Source organism: Puma concolor, chromosome B2 (assembly GCF_028749965.1).
Source record: "Puma concolor isolate L17-30 chromosome B2, mPumCon1.1.hap2, whole genome shotgun sequence".
Taxonomy (NCBI): Eukaryota; Metazoa; Chordata; class Mammalia; order Carnivora; family Felidae; genus Puma; species Puma concolor.
In genome coordinates this window covers 46,115,858-46,134,960 of record NC_141671.1, presented here as the reverse complement: position 1 = coordinate 46,134,960, position 19,103 = coordinate 46,115,858, and the positions used below count along the sequence as shown (strand labels likewise).

At 36.0% G+C, this 19,103-nt stretch overlaps 1 protein-coding gene and 1 pseudogene across 1 annotated transcript in view; one reads left to right on the top strand and one right to left on the bottom strand.

Moving 5' to 3' along the window:
- Positions 1-19,103, bottom strand: part of CD2AP (CD2 associated protein) — a 141,614-nt gene that overhangs the window by 106,450 nt on the left and 16,061 nt on the right. The gene's annotated exons all lie outside the window — the stretch shown is intronic.
- Positions 5,735-6,853, top strand: LOC112862778 (serine/threonine-protein phosphatase 2A 56 kDa regulatory subunit alpha isoform pseudogene; annotated as a pseudogene).

The following is a 19,103-nucleotide window of genomic DNA, read 5'->3' as shown; positions in this document are numbered from 1 at the left end:
CAGAAAAGGAAAGCTCATGAGAAACGCAGAAATGAAAATAGGGAATTATCTTTACATGGAAGAGCTAACACCCACTGTCAACAACAAAAGCTCTAAGACAATAATGCTAAGTAGGCAGGCATTTTTCTCTGAAGGCCGAAAACTAAAGGATTAATCTCCATCCTCCAACTCCCTGGCTGCTCCCCCACCGCCCCCCCCCCCCCACACACATACAGTTTGGGGAAACTAGTAAAGCTCCTATAGATGAGTGCTCATTCTTAGAGAAAGGACTACTGATTCCCAGAATTTAGGTCTCCACAGCAAAGCTCAGCTCCCTGCCTGATAATTCTAAACTAAAGCTGTAAGTCCTACCTACATAAATAGTCCCCCCAGCTTGTTATTTATTATTTATTCATAAATATGAACAAATAATAGTTAATTGTGAAAAACCATAATAAAATGAAAAATTACTCCTGGATGAAACATATACCCACCTCCCCCCTTTCAACTCTCCAAAACAATTTAGTCCTAAAGTCATTAGGTATAGAAGAGTACAGTGGGAGAAAGGGGGAAAAGCCCGGGTGGGGGTGTCTGGTATGAGAATCAAAGACCAAAAAATGTAAAAAAGTAAAAGGTATCCAAAACTGGGGTAGGGGTAGAGGCAGGGCCAGAATATGGTAAGGAGAGCATCCACATAAGGGGATTTTCCTAGTATAGCATATCAGCACTCTAAAGCAAGGTGAGGAGGGCATCTACACAAAGGCAACTTGACAAGGTGTATCAGAGCCCAAGCACAGTGGAGAGGGCATCCAAGCTGAGGAGTAGTTTGGTGAGGGATATCAAAGGCCAAATGGTATTGGAGATGGGGGGTGGGAGGGCATATTTCCATGCAGAGGTATAGAAAGGTAAAGCAACCTAGAATGAAGACTAATAGCCCAAGCAGAAGAGGGTGTCCATGCAAGGGTGAGGGTGAAGAGTGACAACAGGGACGAAGACTGGCTAAATCCAGGGGACTGATTAAATAAGTAAATATATTAAGGATAATGGAAGTCAAGTTTCTCTATGTCAGAGAAGGGAATTGCAAACATAAGGGAGAAAAGGCTAGGTTCAATCCTGTAATGCTAAATGAGAAGTACCACCATGTACTTATGGTTTTCAATACACAAACACACACATGAAACACATACACATAAACACACCAGCTGTCCTCTTAAAAAACCAGCAAAGTCCAATAGCAATGCGCAATCTAATGCACAGATCCTGTAAACACCACTTTCTCTTAAAAAGAACTAGGAAACCTTGGAAAGACAGGCAATTCCGCCTCTGAAGCAGGAAAAGTACAAGATAAGCCAGAAGTACAGTATTGTGCCACAAAGCAAGGAAGTTAAAGAAAGATAAGGTGATGCCAAAGGACAGAAAGAAGTAATATCAAAAAGGCTCTTATTGGCCAAACCAGGACAATCTGAGCACCAGAATAAACAATGACAGTAACAGAACATATCCAGCTGAATAAAGAAACCAGAGTCCATACATATATAAATAAATGTTAATTATTTAAGTCTATGGTTGGATTGTGATTAAGTAGATCCTGGTTTGTAGAAAATACACACTAAAATACTCAGGATAAAGGCATCAGTCAGGGAGAAATTTTTTGTACTGTACTTATTTCTATAACTTATCATTTCAAAATAAAAAAATGTAAACATGTGCAAATTTGTATCCTCAAGAGATGTAACAAAGTTCATAAAGTCAGCACCAAATGCTATGAAAAAAAATGAGAAAATAAAAAAGGTTTGGAAATTTGTGTCTTTCAGCATGTCTCATTAATTTTTAAGTTTATTTTTTATTTTTGAGAGAGAGAGAGCGCGCGCGCGCGCGCGCGCGCGCGCGCGCGCAAGTGGGGGAGGGGCAGAGAACAAGGGAGATAGAATCCGAAGCAGGCTTCACACTGTCAGCACAGAGCCCAATGCATGCGGGGCTCAAACTCAGGAACCCTGAGATCATGACCTGAGCTGAAACCAAGAGTTGGATGCTCAATGGACTGAGCCACCCAGGTGCCCCATTAATTTTTTTTTCTTTTGGAGAAGTGAAGACAAAATCCAAGGAAGTTTTCCAGAAAAGGTAAAGCAAAAAGACATAAGAAAAATATAAAAAATAAAAGACAGATGATCAATCCAGACAATTCAACATCCAAATAACAGTTCTAGAAAAAAAGACAGAAAATAGAGAACTGACAATGAAATAATACAAGAAAATACTCCAAAGCTTAAAGGAAACAAATCTGCAAAAATAAAGAGATTTGTGAAAATCCAGCACAATAACAAAAAGTAAGTACATCTAGATGAAATTTCGTAAAAAAGATAAAAAATATCCTAGAAGGGTGTCTGAAAGGAAATAGAGTTAGTCTACAAAAGAATGAGAATCATCAGAAGACTTCTCATTAAGGACACCAGATTCTACAGGAAAAATAAAAAGGCAAGGCCACTTAAGTATTAAAGGAAAATGAATTCCACGGTCAGCCAAATCAGCAGACAAGGGTGTTACATTTTCACACAGGCAAGGAAAAGGAAATTAACTCCTACATATAACCTTACATGATGTTATCCAGTAAAATTAAAAAAAAAAAAAAAAAGGAAACAAAAGAGAAGAAGACATGAAATCCAAGAAATAGTGGAGCCAATCCCAGAGAGTGAGAAAAGTGCTAAGATAGCAACCGTGCAACAAATATAAGAAACAGTCTAGACTAAGCAGGAGACAAAAAGTTCTAGGAGGAATTTCAGAGCAAGAAGGAATGAAGAACAGACTGTGTATTAATTAACTGTACATTTTTAAAACCTAATAATGCACGTGGTAATCACTAAGATAATAAGTATAAAATGCCAAACAAAAAATAGTGGACTTGCAGTTTCGGCTCCAACATGTGAAAAACTTGGATGGTATCACTCCCACCCTTACAACAAGAAAAAAGCTAAGCAAACTGAAAGTCAGTGGCTTTTCTTGGGCCCACCATAGAACTGAGGACACAAGGCAAACTGCCAGCTCAGGATATGGAGAGGCAAGAACTAACTACTGGATCACCTCAAACACAAACAACTGGAACTATAAACTGATAGGAACATTATATGAGTTTCCCAGGGCTGTCATAACAATCACAAACTAGGTGACTTAAAACAATAGAAGTTTATTCTTTCACATTTATGGCTCTGGAGGCCAGAGTACAAAATCAAGTTATCAACAGGGTTGGATCTTTCTGAAGACTCAGAGAAAGAATTGCTTCACACTTGTGTCTTGGCTTCTGGAGGCTGCCAGAAATCTCTGGCATTCCTTAGCTTGCATAATTCCAACCTCTGCCTCCATCTGCACATGACCTTGCCCTTCTGTGTGTCTCAAATCTCCCTCCTCTAACTCTTAATAAGAACACCACTCACTGGATTTATGGTCAATCCTAAATCCAAGACCATACAACCTTAAGATCCTTAGTTATGTCTGCAAAGACTTCATTGCCAAATAATGCCACATTATTGTACCAGGGCTTAGAACCTGGACATATCATTTTGGAGGCAAAAAGTTAATCCACTACAAACACTTAAATGGTATTTTTTTCCCCTGCTTTATTTTTTATTTATTTTTAAAATTTAAATCCAAGTTAGTTAACATATAGTATAATAATATCAGGAATAAATTTTAGTGATTCATTACATACATACAACACCCCGTGCTCACCCTAACAAGTGTCCTCCTTAACGCTCCCCCCAACACCCCACCAGCAACCATCAGTTTGTTCTGTAGAGTCTCTGTATTCTCTGTATTCTCCCTCTGTTGTTACAATATTTTGCTTTCCTTCTCTTTTGTTCATGTTTTGTATGTTAAATTCCACATGAGTAAAGTCATCTACTTGTCTTTCTATGATTTATTTCACTTAGCATAATACATCCCAGTTCCATCCACATTGTTGTAAATGGCAAAATTTCTTTTTTTGATTGCCAAGTAATATTCCATTGTATGTATGTATATGTGTGTGTGTGTCTGTGTGTGTGTGTGTGTGTGTGTGTGTGTGTGTGTGCGCATCTTCTTTATCCATTCATCAGTCAACGGACTTAAATGGTATTTTTGAGAAAATTTCTGGGAACCACAGTCTTAGGGGAGTCACCCATTTTTGTGGGGTTTACTTCCAGGAACATCACCAGATTCTCAGAGTGAAGAGTCCATAAAGATCTCCTTGTGCTTCCAACAGGTCAAAGAAAGTCAAAGAAGTCAGTGTGAAACAGAAAACAGAGCATTCACCCTAACAAAGACTTAATCTCCACAGAAAAGACTTTATCCACCTGTGGAAAGGTCATTTCTCTGATTCTGGTCCTCTCTTAACCTTTCTGTCTCACAGGAGGGATGGAGGACAGTGTGGGGGGGAGGGACCTAAGAAAGACCTATCAAGATCACAGTCCCAGGCCACAAACCCACAAAAAGTATGAGATTTAATTATAAGATTATAGGATGCTTTCTCTCCTCTACACCTTACCACCACACCAGGGGGGCTCCAATACAGTAAGTTAATTACTGCTGAAAGAGTTACTGCCTGGTGCAGATTCCATCTGAGGAGTTGTTAGGAAAGCACAAAGACAGCCAGGGAGACAAAAATGGACACTAAAGAAATAAGCCTCTGGTACCTATACCTACAGCAAATATTAAACACAATACAACTCTAGGACAGATTAATTTAAAATCTCACACTAATGATCTGTTTATCTCAGTTCCTATTTCCTAACATATAATGTCAAACTTTTCAACAAAAAATTATACATCATGCTTTTAAAAGGTAAGAAAAAACAAAGACAAAGCAAGCATCAGAGCCAGACTCAAATATAACACTTATTTTGTAATCAAATAGGGAATTTAAAATAACTATGATTAATAATGTTAAGGATGATAATGGGGGAAAAGGGGGGGGGACAAGAAGCAAGAACAGATGGGAAAAGTAAGCAGATGGAAATTCTAAAATCAAAAGGAAATGAAAAAACTAAAAATCACTAACAGAAATAAAGGATGCCAGGTAGCATGTCACTGCTCCAGGAAATGAGGGGTCAGTGCTAAAAGGGAAAAGTGGGCACCATGGCAACTGTGGTGTCTTGGAGGGGATCCACAATGGCAACCCATAAGCAGGAAGTTCCAAGCAAAGGTAGGATACACTGGCAGCAGCCACTGAGATGCTGGCCAGTGGGCTGGCAACCTAAACTGAAGGGACAAGTGGCATGCTCAGCATCCACACCCCTGAGCCCTTGCCTCAGTTTCCTGAACTTCAGGCTCCCTTCCACTGGACCTCCATGCCCAGGATCAGCAACTTTTTCAAACCTCTCCTCCCCTATCTTTGCCTCCTTCAGCCCCTGGAGCTCCGTGAGAAGCAGGGACCGGAAACTTCCAGCACTGAGATATGGCCCTGAGGGGTTGACAGGCAGCAAAAAGGTCCCCAATGCCCAGGAGAGAATTACATTGGGGGAAGGGGACCGGGCAAAGGGACACAAGCTCTCTGTACCTCTCCCCACCTCTTCCCTCTGCCACTGCCCGTTCTGTGCAAGTAGCCCTCCTAAGCACCAGGGCCGTGGAAATGTCCTGGTAATCACCACTAATGGAAGCTGCTGGCACTGCCATCTAGGCCTCAGAGAAAGCAGTCAGCTTTATCCTGAAATGGTATGCACAGCACAGAGGCAGAAGTGCTCCCAGGGCTCCTGACAGCTCCACAGCAAGGGCAACAGGCAGAGGGGCACTCCTTGCCCCAACTCAAAGACGCCACCTCCAATGAACGAGAGCTTTCTGTCAGAGCTGCATCGGTGTTGTATCTGTTTGATTTCATGGGTTCTGTTTCAGCCTTGAAGATCAACAAAATTAAAAGAGCAAGACTGAATGAACTGATGGAGTATGTTTCAACTAACTGTGAAGTAATTTGTTGAATCAGTGTATTGTGATAAAAGTAAAAATGATCACTGCTAACATCTTCTATACTCTTCCTCCAAGTAATAATCTGGATTTTGATCCAGAAAAGGATGAACTCGAGGCCTCTTGGCTTCACATACAATCGGTGTCTGCCTTAAGATTTTTGGAGTTCTGATTTTCTAGCCTAGCATTACAAAGTGATGTATTGGCCAGAAATTTGTAAAACAGTTCCTGGGCTTTTCAACAGTGAAGATACCTAACAGAATAGGACTTCCTGAAGACTGTTCTACACTGAATTTATCAGAAATTTCTTGGATTATGAGCATTCATAAGAAAACAAATTAACAACATTTTCCTCAGGTTTATGTATGATACACATTTCAAAGGTGTTGCTGAACTCCTTAAAATATTAGTAGTATTATCAATGGCTTTAGGCGATTACCACTGAAAACAGAACATATTTCTAATGATGGCTCTTATTCTTAACCACACTGCAAAAGGATTAGCTTTGTCTCATGCTCAGCTAGCCTACTGTGTTGTATACTTTCTGAAGAAAAGATACAACACTAACATAACCAATGATTATAGGATTGCTGAAATTCTGGCCAAAAACATGCAGTCAGAAAGAGATGATGTTTTCAGAAGAAACTGAAGAAATCTTAGATGTCACTGAACCAACACAGTTCAAAAGAAGTGAAGAGCCCTTTGCAAGCAGATATCCAAGTATGTACCCAGTTCTCAGTTTTAGGTTGGAGAAAGGGTACCATCCTGCTGTAATAACGAATACATTCTTTGAGGAAATATTAACAAAATGCTGACAATTGCATTTCGCAGTTTGTAAAAAATCTCCATTGAACACTGGAATTCGACTACTGTAGCATTCGTATACAACATGCTGAAATCCCTAATGGACATAAAAATGCTTTTCTTTTTTTCTTTTTTTTTTTAAGAATAGGTTTTTTTTTTAATTTTTTTTTTTTTAATGTTTATTTATTTTTGAGACAGAGAGAGACAGAGCATGAATGGGGGAGGGTCAGAGAGAGGGAGACACAGAATCTGAAACAGGCTCCAGGCTCTGAGCTGTCAGCACAGAGCCCGATGCGGGGCTCGAACTCACGGACCGCGAGATCATGACCTGAGCCAAAGTCGGCCGCTTAACCGACTGAGCCACCCAGGCGCCCCTAAAAATGCTTTTTGACAACCTTACTAGCTCCGAAGATGAAAGACAAAAAGAGAAAAAAAAAGAAACTGGAACACAAAGAATTGTGGGCAAAAATTACAGGAGCTAAAGCTAAAGAAAAGCTTGAGAAAAGCAGAACAGTGTTTACAACATGCAAAGTATTCTCAGTAACACAAGTGACAAATTAAAAACAGAAAAGAGAAGAAAAGAAAATCAAAAAGCCTACCATCACCATTGGACAGGCACAGTTTTAGACACCATTTTGAAATATGTAAAAATTTTGAAACAAAATAAACCTCGTCAGTATAATTAAAAAAGGCCAGGGTTTTTTTTCCCAGCAAATGTAAATGAAAAAAATTTGTGGACTAAACATAGCTCTGTGCTACGCCATGGTCACAGTACATTGTAATCATTGTCTAATCACTGATTTATTGTGTCACTTCTCAAGTTATGAGATAATCAGGAGAGTGGTAAGAATTGTGACGAATTTTATTGTGTTGCACATAGATACAGTGGTGTGCTCTGTATATTTCTCCTTTTTATAGTACGCTCTACATAATGTTATAGACCCTAGTTAGTTACAGCCTACGAAAAAGAGTATTTCCTAAAATAAAACTTAAATATAATTCTTACCCATTTCTTCATTTCTTCTAGAAATATGATGAGGATAATTACCCACCCTACACCTTCCTTCACTACAGATAATACTTTTGGTCTAAAATCTAAGCAAAAACATAAATCTCCAAGTGTTTTGAAGCACAAAACATAAATAAAAGCTGGGAAAGTAAACAAAACAAAACAAAAATGATAGAGGATGCCATTGGTGGGCTCATCACCAGACTAGACACCACCAAGGATGGAACCAGCAAACTTGAAAATATGTCATTTGAAACTTCCCAAACCAAAATGTAAAGAGAAAAAAATAATATAAAAAAATAAAACAATGGGGCGCCTGGGTGGCTCAGTCAGGTAAGCATCTGACTTCGGCTCAGGTCATGATTTTGCGGTTCCTGAGTTCGAGCCCCACCTTGGGCTCTGTGCTGACAGCTCAGAGTCCGGAGCCTGCGTTGGATTCTGTGTCTCCCTCTCTCTCTGCCCCTCTCCAACTAGTACATGCATGCTCACACGCGCTCTCTCTCTCTCTCTCTCAAGAATGAACATTAAAAAATTTTTAATAAAAAAAAAAACAAAATAGAACAGAAATCCAAGAAGGGTGCAACAATTTCGAAAGATAAAATATATGCATAACTGGAGTGCTAGAAAAGAAAGATAATGGAGAATTTTCCAAAATTATTATCATACACCAAACCACACACATGGGAAGTTCAGAGAATACAAAGCAGGATAAATGTGGGAAAATCTACACCTAAGCATACCATATGCAAACGCAGAAAACCAAACACAAATTCTTGAAAGAAGCCATAAGAAAGAAAAAAAAAACTTACGTATAGAAGAACAAGGATAAGAACTATAGCAGACCTAAAAGAGAGTGGAGTAGGGGCACCTGGGTTGCTCAGTCAAGTTAAGTGTCCGACTTCGACTTATGTCATGATCTCATGGTTTGTGGGTTCAAGCCCCGTATCAGGTTCCATGCTAACAGTGTGGAACATGCTTAGGATTCTCTCTTTCAACCTCTCTCTCTGATTTCCTCCACTCTTGCTTTCTCTCTCACTCAAAAATAAATATATAAACTTAGGAAAAAAAGAGTAGAGACCACTAAAGTATGAAAAGAAAAAACCTTCCAACTTAGAATTCTTAGAAGGAAGTTTACAGAGATAAAGGTCAACCTTAAGAAACAAGAAAAATCTGAATTAAATACTTTAATTTTATATCTAAAGGAAGTAGAAAAAGTACAAACAAAGCTCAAAGTTAAAAGGAAAAAAATAACAAATCAGAGCAGAAATAAATGATATTTTTTAAAAAATAAAAAAGATCAATGAATCCAAGAGCTGCTTTTTGAAAGATAAGCAAAATTGATAAACCTTTAGCCAAACTCATCAAGAAAAAAAGAGAACTCAAGTAAATAAAACCAGAAATGAAACAAGTAACAACCAAGACCACAGATTTATAAAAGACTACTACAGAAATTTATATGCCAACAAATTGGCCGACTTAGAAGATATGCATAAATACCTAGACACATACATTCTTCCAATATTGAATCAGGAAAAAATAGAAAATCTGAACAGACTGATGACAACTAAGAAAATTAAATTGGTAATCAAAAAAGACTTCCAATAAACAAAAGTCCAAGACCAGATGCCTTCACAGTTGAATTCTACCAAACATTTAAAGAAGAGTTAATACATATTCTTCTCAAACTATTTAAAAAAATGAAGAAAAGCTTACAGCACTACCGTAATACTAGAACCAATAACACTATGAAAAAAGAAAACTATGGGTTAATTATATCTGATGAAAACAGAGGCAGATATACTCAACAAAATATTAGCAAATTTCACTCAACAATACATTAGAAGAATCATTCACCATGATCAAATGGGATTTATTCCAGAGATGCAAGGATGGTCCAGTATCCAAATATCAATCAATATGACACATCACATCAACAAAATAAAAGATAAAATCCCATATGACCATCTCAATAGATGCAGAAAAAGCATCTGACAAAATTCAACATCCATTCATGATAAAAACTCTCAACAAAATGGGTGTGGAGGGAACACACTTCAACATAAAAAAGCCATATATAATGAACCCATAGCTAACGTCATACTCAATGGTGAAAAACTGAGAGCTTTTCCTTTAAGATTAGGAACAAGACAAAGGTACCTACTCTTGCCACTTTTATTCAAAACAGTACTGGAAATCCTAGCTATAGCAATCAGGCAAGAAAAAGGAATAAAAGAAAGATACCAAATGGGTACGAAGAAGTAAAACTGTCACTATTTCCAGATGACATAACCCTATATATAGAAAACTCTAAAGATTCCACCAAAAAGATTTGAGAAAAACTGAATTCAGTAAAGTTGCAGGACACAAAATAAATATCCAGGAGTTGGCTGCATTTCTATATACTAAAAACAAAACAGCAGAAAGAGAAATTAAGAAAACAATCCCATTTACAATTACACCAAAAAGAATAGAATACCTAGGAATAAATTTAACCAAGAAGGTGACTAACCTATAATGTGATAATTATAAGACACTGAAGAAAGAAACTACAGATGACACAAATGGAAAGTTATAATGATGAATTAATCTACAAAATGATGAAATATGATGAATTAATCTACAAAAATGCAGGCAAGAAAGTACAGTGGAGCAAAGAGTCTGTTCTATAAATGCTGTTGGTAAAAATGGACTGCTACACACAAAAGAATAGAACTCGACCGCTTTCTTACAATGTATAGAAAAATAAAGTGGTTTAAACACTTAAATGAGAACTGAAACCAGAATATTCCTTAAAAAAAAAAAAAAAAAAAACAGGCAGCAGTCTCTTTGACACTGGCCCTGATAACATATTTATGGGCAGGTCTCCTCAGGCAAGGGAAATAAAAAATAAACAAACTATTTGGACTACCAAAGTAAAAAGCTTCTGCACAGCAAAGGAAGTCATCAACAAAATGAAAATGCAACCTCCTGGATGAGAAGAGATATTTGCACATGATTTATCCAACAAGAGGGTTAATAGCCAAAATATATAAACAACTCTTACAACTCAACACCAAAAAAACAAAGAATCCAGTTTTGAAAATGGACAGAATACCTAAAGAGACATTTTTATAAAGTCATACAGATGGCCAACTGACACATGAGAAAAATGCTCAAAATAACAAAATATCAAGGAAATATAAATCAAAACCACAGTGTTAAAAAAAAATGTGTTATAACCTTTCACCAGTCAGAGCAGCTAGAATCAAAAAGACAAGAAATACCAAATGTTGATGAGGATAGAGAAAAAAATCCTCATGCACTTCTGGTGGGATTGTAAATTGGTGATACTGTAAAAAAAAAAAAAAAAAAAAACAGTATGGAGGTTCCTCAAAAAATTAAAAATAGAAAGAATATATGATCTAGTAATTTCACTATTGAATATTTACTCAAAGAAAGCAAAAGCACTAATTCAAAAAGACATACGCAGCCCGTGTTCATTACAGCATTATTTACAATAGCCAACATATGGAAGCAACCTGTGTCCATTGATAGATGGATGGATAAAAGAAGATGTGGTGTGTGTGTGTGTATATATACGTATATGCATATGTGTATAAACAAAGAGATAGATAACAGCGTGTTACTCAGCCATAAAAAAAAAGAATGAGATCTTTCCATTTACATTAACAGGGATAGACCTGGAATTATGCTAAAATGGAGATAAGTCAAAGAAACACAAATACCATATGATTTCACTTATTTGTGGAATCTTTAAAAAAAAAGAAAAAAAGAAAAATCCAGAAAGACTGTAAATATAGAGAATTGCCAGCTGCCAGAGGGGAAAGAGATGGGAGATGGGCAAAACAGGCGAGGGGAATAAGAGGTACAAACTCCCAGTTATAAAATAAATATGTTACAGAGATGAAAAATATAGGAAATACGGTTAGTAATATTGTAATAACATTGTATGGTGACAGATGGCAACTACGCTTACCACTGTGAGAACTGCATAATATACAGAATTGCCAAATCACTATGTCATGCACCTGAAACTAATATAACACTGCATATCAACCATTATTAAATATTTTTTCTTAATAAAAAGAGTGAAGGAAAAGGAATAAATGGAAGTAAAACAAAATGCCTTTTCTTACTCGTAACTAATCTAAAAGATAACTGTTTAAAATAATAATTTACTGATTATTGCACATCGACAGGCTAGTAATATAAGTGACAGCAACTTCATAAAGGACAAAGGAAGAGTTAGGAATACTCTATGGTATTTGCATTACATGTGAAGTTGTGCAGTGCTATTTTAAGGTGAACTCAGGGGGCGCCTGGGTGGCTCAGTTGGTTAAGTAACCGATCCTTGATTCTGGCTCAGGTCATGATCTCATGGTTTGTGGGATCAAGCCCATGTCAGGCTCTTGTTATCAGCACAAAGCCTGTTTGGGATTCATTCTCTCTCTCTCCCTCTCTGTCTCTCTCTCTCTCTCTCCCCCCCCCTCTCTCTCTCTCTGTCCCTGTCTCTCTCTCAAAATAAATAAACTTAAAAAAATAAATAAATAAAGGTGAACTCAGACTGGTTATAAATATATATAGCAAACTTTAAGGCAAATACCTAAAAAAATTCTAAGTATAATTCATAGGCTAGGAGAAAACATAAAATCTGAAATCATAAAATGTACAACTAAAGGAAATAGGATATAAAAACAGAGAAAATAGAAAAATAGGGAAAAATCAATGAAACCAAAATTGATCATTTTAAAAGGTCAATAAAATTAATAAATTTCTAGGAAGAATGATTAAGAAAAAAAAAGAGAAGACCCAAATTACCAATATCAAGAATAAAAAGAGACACCATCACTAAAGACTTTATACTCATTAAAAACAATAATAATAAGGAAAACTGTAAACAACATACACATGTAGAAAACCTGAAAGTTTTAGGGCACCTGGGTATCTCAGTCAGTTAAGTGTCAACTTCGACTCAGGTCATGATCTCACCATTTTTGAGTCTGAGCCCCGTGTTGGGCTCTGTGCTGACAGCTCAGAGTCTGGAGCCTGCTTCAGATTCTGTGTCTCTGTCTCTCTCTGCCCCTTTCCCACTCATGCTCTATCTCCATCTCTCAAAAACTGAATAAATGTTAAAAATTTTTTTTTTATTTTAAAAAACATTAAGCCTCAAAGTTTTGGTGCTTTGGTAGTTTCAGATAATCTGAATAACTACTTTTAAAATTTTTTTAAGTTTGTAGTTGGAAACACTCTAGAAAAAGAAATCTCCAGACCCAGATGGTTTTCCTGGCAAATTCTACCAAATATTTAATGATGAACTCTCCCAACTGTACACAATGAGGTAAGTAAAAAATATTTATCACAATGGCTAAAATAAAAAATTCTAAAAAGGATGTGAAGCCATTGGAAATCTACAATATTGCTGGTAGCAATACCAAAAAAAAAAAAAGTACAGACACCAGTAAAGAGTTTGGCAGTTTCTTATAAAGTTAAACATACACATTTCCATATGACTCACAATCCCACTCCTAGTTACATATACTCTGGAGAAGTAAAATACATGTTCACATAAAAACCTCTACACAAATGTTTATAGCAGCTCTATCCATAAGTGCTACAAACCAGGAAAAGAAAAACAAACACCCTTCAATAGACAAATGGATAGAAAATTGTGGTATAGTCATGTAATGAAATACTACTCAGCAACAAAAATGAACTATTGATACAGTTAACGAACAAATCTTAAGAGCATTACATTAAATTAGGCCAATTTCAAAAGGTTACATATTGTACAAACCAATTATATGAAATTTTCAAAAAGATAAATCTATGAAGAACAGCTGGTTGCCACAGGAGGGAGAAGAGATGGTCACTACAAAATTAATAGAACTGCACACATCCAAAAAAGTCCATTTTCCTGTATGTCAATTCTAATAAATAACAGGATAACTATGTACAAATATAATCTGTCTTTTGTAATGCTATAAAGAGCAAGAGTCTAGTAATTCTGACATCAGTGAGGATAATGGTAATGTAGTCCTAGAAAGATGTTCGTGATAAATGAAAGGTATATTAAGTGGCATGTATCACACAATCTTTTTTTTTCCAAAAAGGAAAAAAAGGGGGGGGGGGGAGGATTAAAAAATTTGAATATAGAAATCCATAAACAAAAATGTTAATAGTTATTTCTGAGTGGTGAGAAACTTGGATTTTTATTTTCTTTCACTTTCTAAATTGCTCAAATACCTGGTTTTTAAAAAAACTAATTAATACTACAGCCAGAATAATAAGGCTACTGTATTAAAAAGAAACAGAACAAAATGACACATATTCACAATACTACCATCAAGATAAAAAAGTGTCAAATATACGATTTCCCTTTTGTATAAAACACACACACATTGGTTTATATACCACAAAAAAAAGTTTGCAAAGATATATATCACAATGACAGGTAATAACTTTGGGTAAGTTTTCCTCCTCATTTGCATTATTTGCAATTTTCTTATTTTTCTATTAAAAATCCAAATTATGTAGCTTGAAGAGCAAAATTTTAATCATAAAAATACACACACCTTAGGCAATCCATGTCAAACAACAGGTGACTAGTTAAATCAAATACAGTAAAACCATACAAGGGAATAAGACTCAATTAGAGACGATATAGTTTAGGAAAATATGAACAATGAAATTTCAAATGAATAAGGCAAGAGACCAAGCTACATGTAAAGTATAAACCAAATCTGTGAAATATATTTATTTTTTAAGATCTGAAATACATCAAAATAACCACTCTGGAGTTTACAGATCTTTTTTCTTCTTCTTTATTCTCTGTATTTTCTAAACCTCCTAAAACGAACAGTTTCTACAATCAGAAAATATGTTACTAATGTTTGTATCTCAATATACTGGATTTACAGAATGTTGGTGTGGCAGAACCCCAATTATGCAACAGCGTTCCTTATTATAATGAGAACTCTTCTGGTTAGGGCTTCATCCCAAGGTGATACAGGAGGGTATCTGAGGTTATGACCCCTAGTACACATCAAAACATTTCACCTAGTAAGTAGTAGAGCCAGTTAGAACCAACTGGGACATGTTTCAATCCTGAAGGGATCATTAAAACACAGTAAATTCCATCCACCCTACTCCAATAGAATTCCAGAATTTAGTTACCAAGACTAAACTTGATACAAAAAGGTTAACATCAATCTTCCAACATCACTTCACTATCTTAAAAACCACAAATTCTATAGTACAAGTCATATGAAACAAGAAATGTTCCTGACTTCCAAATGCTCTGTTTTTCAAGTTCTTGGCTATTTATTTACTCAGTTAATAGTTCTACCTGCTCTTAGCCATCTACTTAATTATAATGCCTATATTTGGACATGAAAATTGTTAAGCTTCCTTAGTAATATTCTTGTATACAATACACACATATAAACATACACAATGTTTTTCAAAATACTATAAAGTCATGAAGTATATGGCAAAAAAATATGTTCCAGTGAATGTCAGCAATACAATGAACGCCTCTTTAAATTATGTTGTATACTCTAAATTATTTGTGCCATCTTGCAGAATTACAGAGTTGACTTTCAAATATTTTATCCACTTTAACAAAGTCTCTACTCAAAAGTCAAACTTTCATTTCAACAGTTCACATCTTTTCCAATAAATTCACTTATTGCTTTAAAATTAGTTTGTTGTGAAAGCTCTTTTTATACATGTTAAAGTAGCATTCTATTTTTAATTTTTTCAAATAATCAAACTACAACCAAAAACACTAACTTCTCATTTATCAGAGCTAAAGAGACCATATCCTCCTAATGTCAGTAAAATTCAAAATAAATTCATCTTAGATCTTTGGGGATATTTTTGCCAATATATAAAGAGCCATCCTAACCCCAAAGACTTAAGTTATGATTATTTAACTAACCAATGAAAAGCAGTAGCACTTGTATGGTTGATTAGCTCACCCAGCTATCCACTTCTAAAACATCTCAAAAGATTAAATACCTCAACGAAGCCTATCAGGATGAGCAATGAAAAATAAATTGGAGCCACAAGAGATTACAGAATACACAAAGAGATTTGTCAATTCAACACTCTAGAAAGAGATGCTGCAGAGTTGGGGCCAGACACAGAGGCCCAGAGGCATGTGAGAACCTACGACACTAGGCTGGTTCTTCGTTAGGCTATAAAGTTCCAAGCCTAAAAAAATAAATAAATAAATAGAGTGCCAAGCCTAAAAATCTCACTTACATGGATAAATTTTTATTAAACACACACACACACACACACACACACACACACACACACACACACACACAAATTACTCAGGGGATTAAAAAAAAAAATCAACAGCTTCATAATCCAGGAATAAAATCTGAAAGTAGCCTAAAAAATGTCCTCAAAAACAGTTCTCCGAAACAGATGATTTACAAAACTTCACTATCTTAAAATAATTTATTCACTAAAATAATGTATTCATTATTTATTCATAACTTATTATTTAAACACAATTTAAATGATATTAAGACCAAAATTTGCACCCACAAATGTACCATCTCAAACACATAAGTTTCTGTATAAAATGCCAATACAGGGAATTCAAATACATAATTAGCCACCACAATAAGCAGGGGATAGAGGTTTAATCTTGGAAAATCTGGGGCACCTGGCTGGTTCAGTCAGTAGAGCGTACAACTCTTGAACTCAGGGTCATAAGTTCAAGCCCCACAATGGGCCTAACACTTACTCTAAAAACAATAATAGGGGCTCCTGGGTGGCTCCGTCGGTTAAGCATCTGATTTCAGCTCAGGTCACAATCTCACAGCTCATGAGTTCAAGCCCCGCATCAGGCTCTGTGCTGACAATTCAGATTCTATGTCTCCCTCTCTCTCTGCCCCTCCCCTGCTCATGCACGTGCACACTCTCTCTCTCAAAAATAAATAAACATTTTAAAAGTTTTTTAATAATAATTAATAAATAAATGTCTTGGAAAATCTCACTTATCATATAAATAGGTAAAATACCACATGATCCACAGGTTCTAAACAGCATTCAACAAACTTCAGTCTTACTGTAATTTGTGTGAACTCAATCCCTCTTGTTGCAGGAAAAAGCTTCTAACATGAGGTCTTAAGCTCAAGCTTTGCCCTAGAAAACTTAAGCTTTGGGGCTAAATTATCAATTCAGTTTCTCCCAGGATAACTAGATTTATAACATGCAAGTTCAGAACTAATCTATATTAGGGCAATGATTCTCAACCAAGATGAATTTGCCCAAGAGCTGGCAAAGTCTGGCGACACTTTTGGTTATGGCTCAGGCAATGCTACTGGCATCTCATGGTTAGGGGCGAGGGATACCACTAAGTACCCATCAATGCACAGGACAGCCCTTCACAACAAATTGATTTCTGGCCCAAAACTACTAAGGTTGAAAAGCTCCATATAAGGGGAAATATGCAACATACATATTTTCATTTCATACCATATCTGGTGGGTTCCAGTTGAGTTACTAAAAAAACAAAAACAAAAACAAAAAACACCTCTTCTCAGGGCACCTGGCTAGCTCAGTCAGAACATGTAACTCTTATTTTTTTTAAGTTTATTTATTTATTTTGAAATGGGCGGGGGGGTGGGGGGGAGAGAAAATCCCTAGCGGGATCTGTGCTGTCATAGCAAACCCTGATGCAGGGATCAAACTCATGAACCATGAGATCATGACCTGAGCCAATACCAAGAGTCAGACGCTTAACCAACTGAGCAATACTGGTGCCCAAAGAGGTATAACTCTTATTTTTTTTTTTCCCAAGAGGTGTAACTCTTGACCTCAGGGTTATAGGTTTAAGCCCCACGTCAGGTGTAAATATTACTAAAAACTTATACTAAAAAAAAAAAAAAAAAAAAAAAAAAAAAGAAGAAAAAACCAGGGTGCCTGGGTGCCAACTCTTTATTTCCTCTCAGGTCATGACCTCATGTTTCCTGAGCTCCAGCTCTGCAACAGGCTCTGCACTGAGCATGTAGCCTGCTAGAGATTCTCTCCCCCTCTCTCTCTATCCCTCCCCTGTGCATGTGAGTGCACTCTTTCTCTCAAAATAAATAAATAAACTTAAAAAAAAAAAAAAACAGAATTCTTTCACACATACACACACAGAAGAAGGAAGGAGGAAGAGGAACACAAAGGAGGGAGGGAAGGAAATGGAAGTATCAAAACTGGTGAGGAGACATTTCTAAACTTAGAGCAAACAAAACAATCAAAATTTAAAGCAAGCAAATTGGAAACTAGGAATAAATATATGCAGCAAACCAGACAAAGAATTAAAGGCATTTGAAAGAACCAAAAAGAAAAATAATACAACCAAGATTGAAAAACAAGCAAAACTGTAGTATTTAAAATGAAGTACAGCCACTAAGAGTTTAAGAATATATATATATATATATAAATTTTTTTTTTTTCCCTTAACAACTTGGCTGCAGGTAGAAGCAGTGTTTACTGGTAGTATTTTTTAAGGAGTCTACAATTTTATCTTCTAATAGTGATTTAAAAAAAAAAAACAATAAAAAAAACACAATAAAAATACTGATTTTTTTAAAAACAAAAGAATGCCGGGGCGCCTGGGTGGCGCAGTCGGTTAAGCGTCCGACTTCAGCCAGGTCACGATCTCGCACTCCGTGAGTTCGAGCCCCGCGTCGGGCTCTGGGCTGATGGCTCGGAGCCTGGAGCCTGTTTCCGATTCTGTGTCTCCCTCTCTCTCTGCCCCTCCCCCGTTCATGCTCTGTCTCTCTCTGTCCCAAAAATAAATAAACGTTGAAAAAAAAAATTTTTTTTTAAAAATAAAATAAAAACAAAAGAATGCCTGAAAATCAAAGTTAAAAATCTTAAAATCCAGAATTTTTAAAAAATTATACACAAAATATTGATGGTAATATTATAAGTTTGCCAACTATTCTGCCCTAATAAATATTTATTCTTCTGATAATGAAAAGTCACTTCATAAAAAAATAATATAAACAATTTATACAAATTCTAAACAGGTTTGAACTGTATGGGCATTCACTAGGGAATATTTACTTTGGTTCTGATCAATACAGTATAGATAAATATTACAATATCTAATTAGGTCTGTCAAATTAAATATACTCTATCTAGCATCACTGGTTATATTATACAGTTGAGCTTTAACCTTTGTTTACTATAGCAAAGGACAAAATACAAGAAGTTGTACAGATAATAACAAAAAAAAAAATTCCACTGTAAATTCAGAAACAATTATAAGCTTTACTCCAAAGAAGCAGTAATATGATAGAAATACTTTATACCTCTTATTTAAATAATTAAGATAAAAAATAAAAAATATTTTTTGGGGGCACCAGGG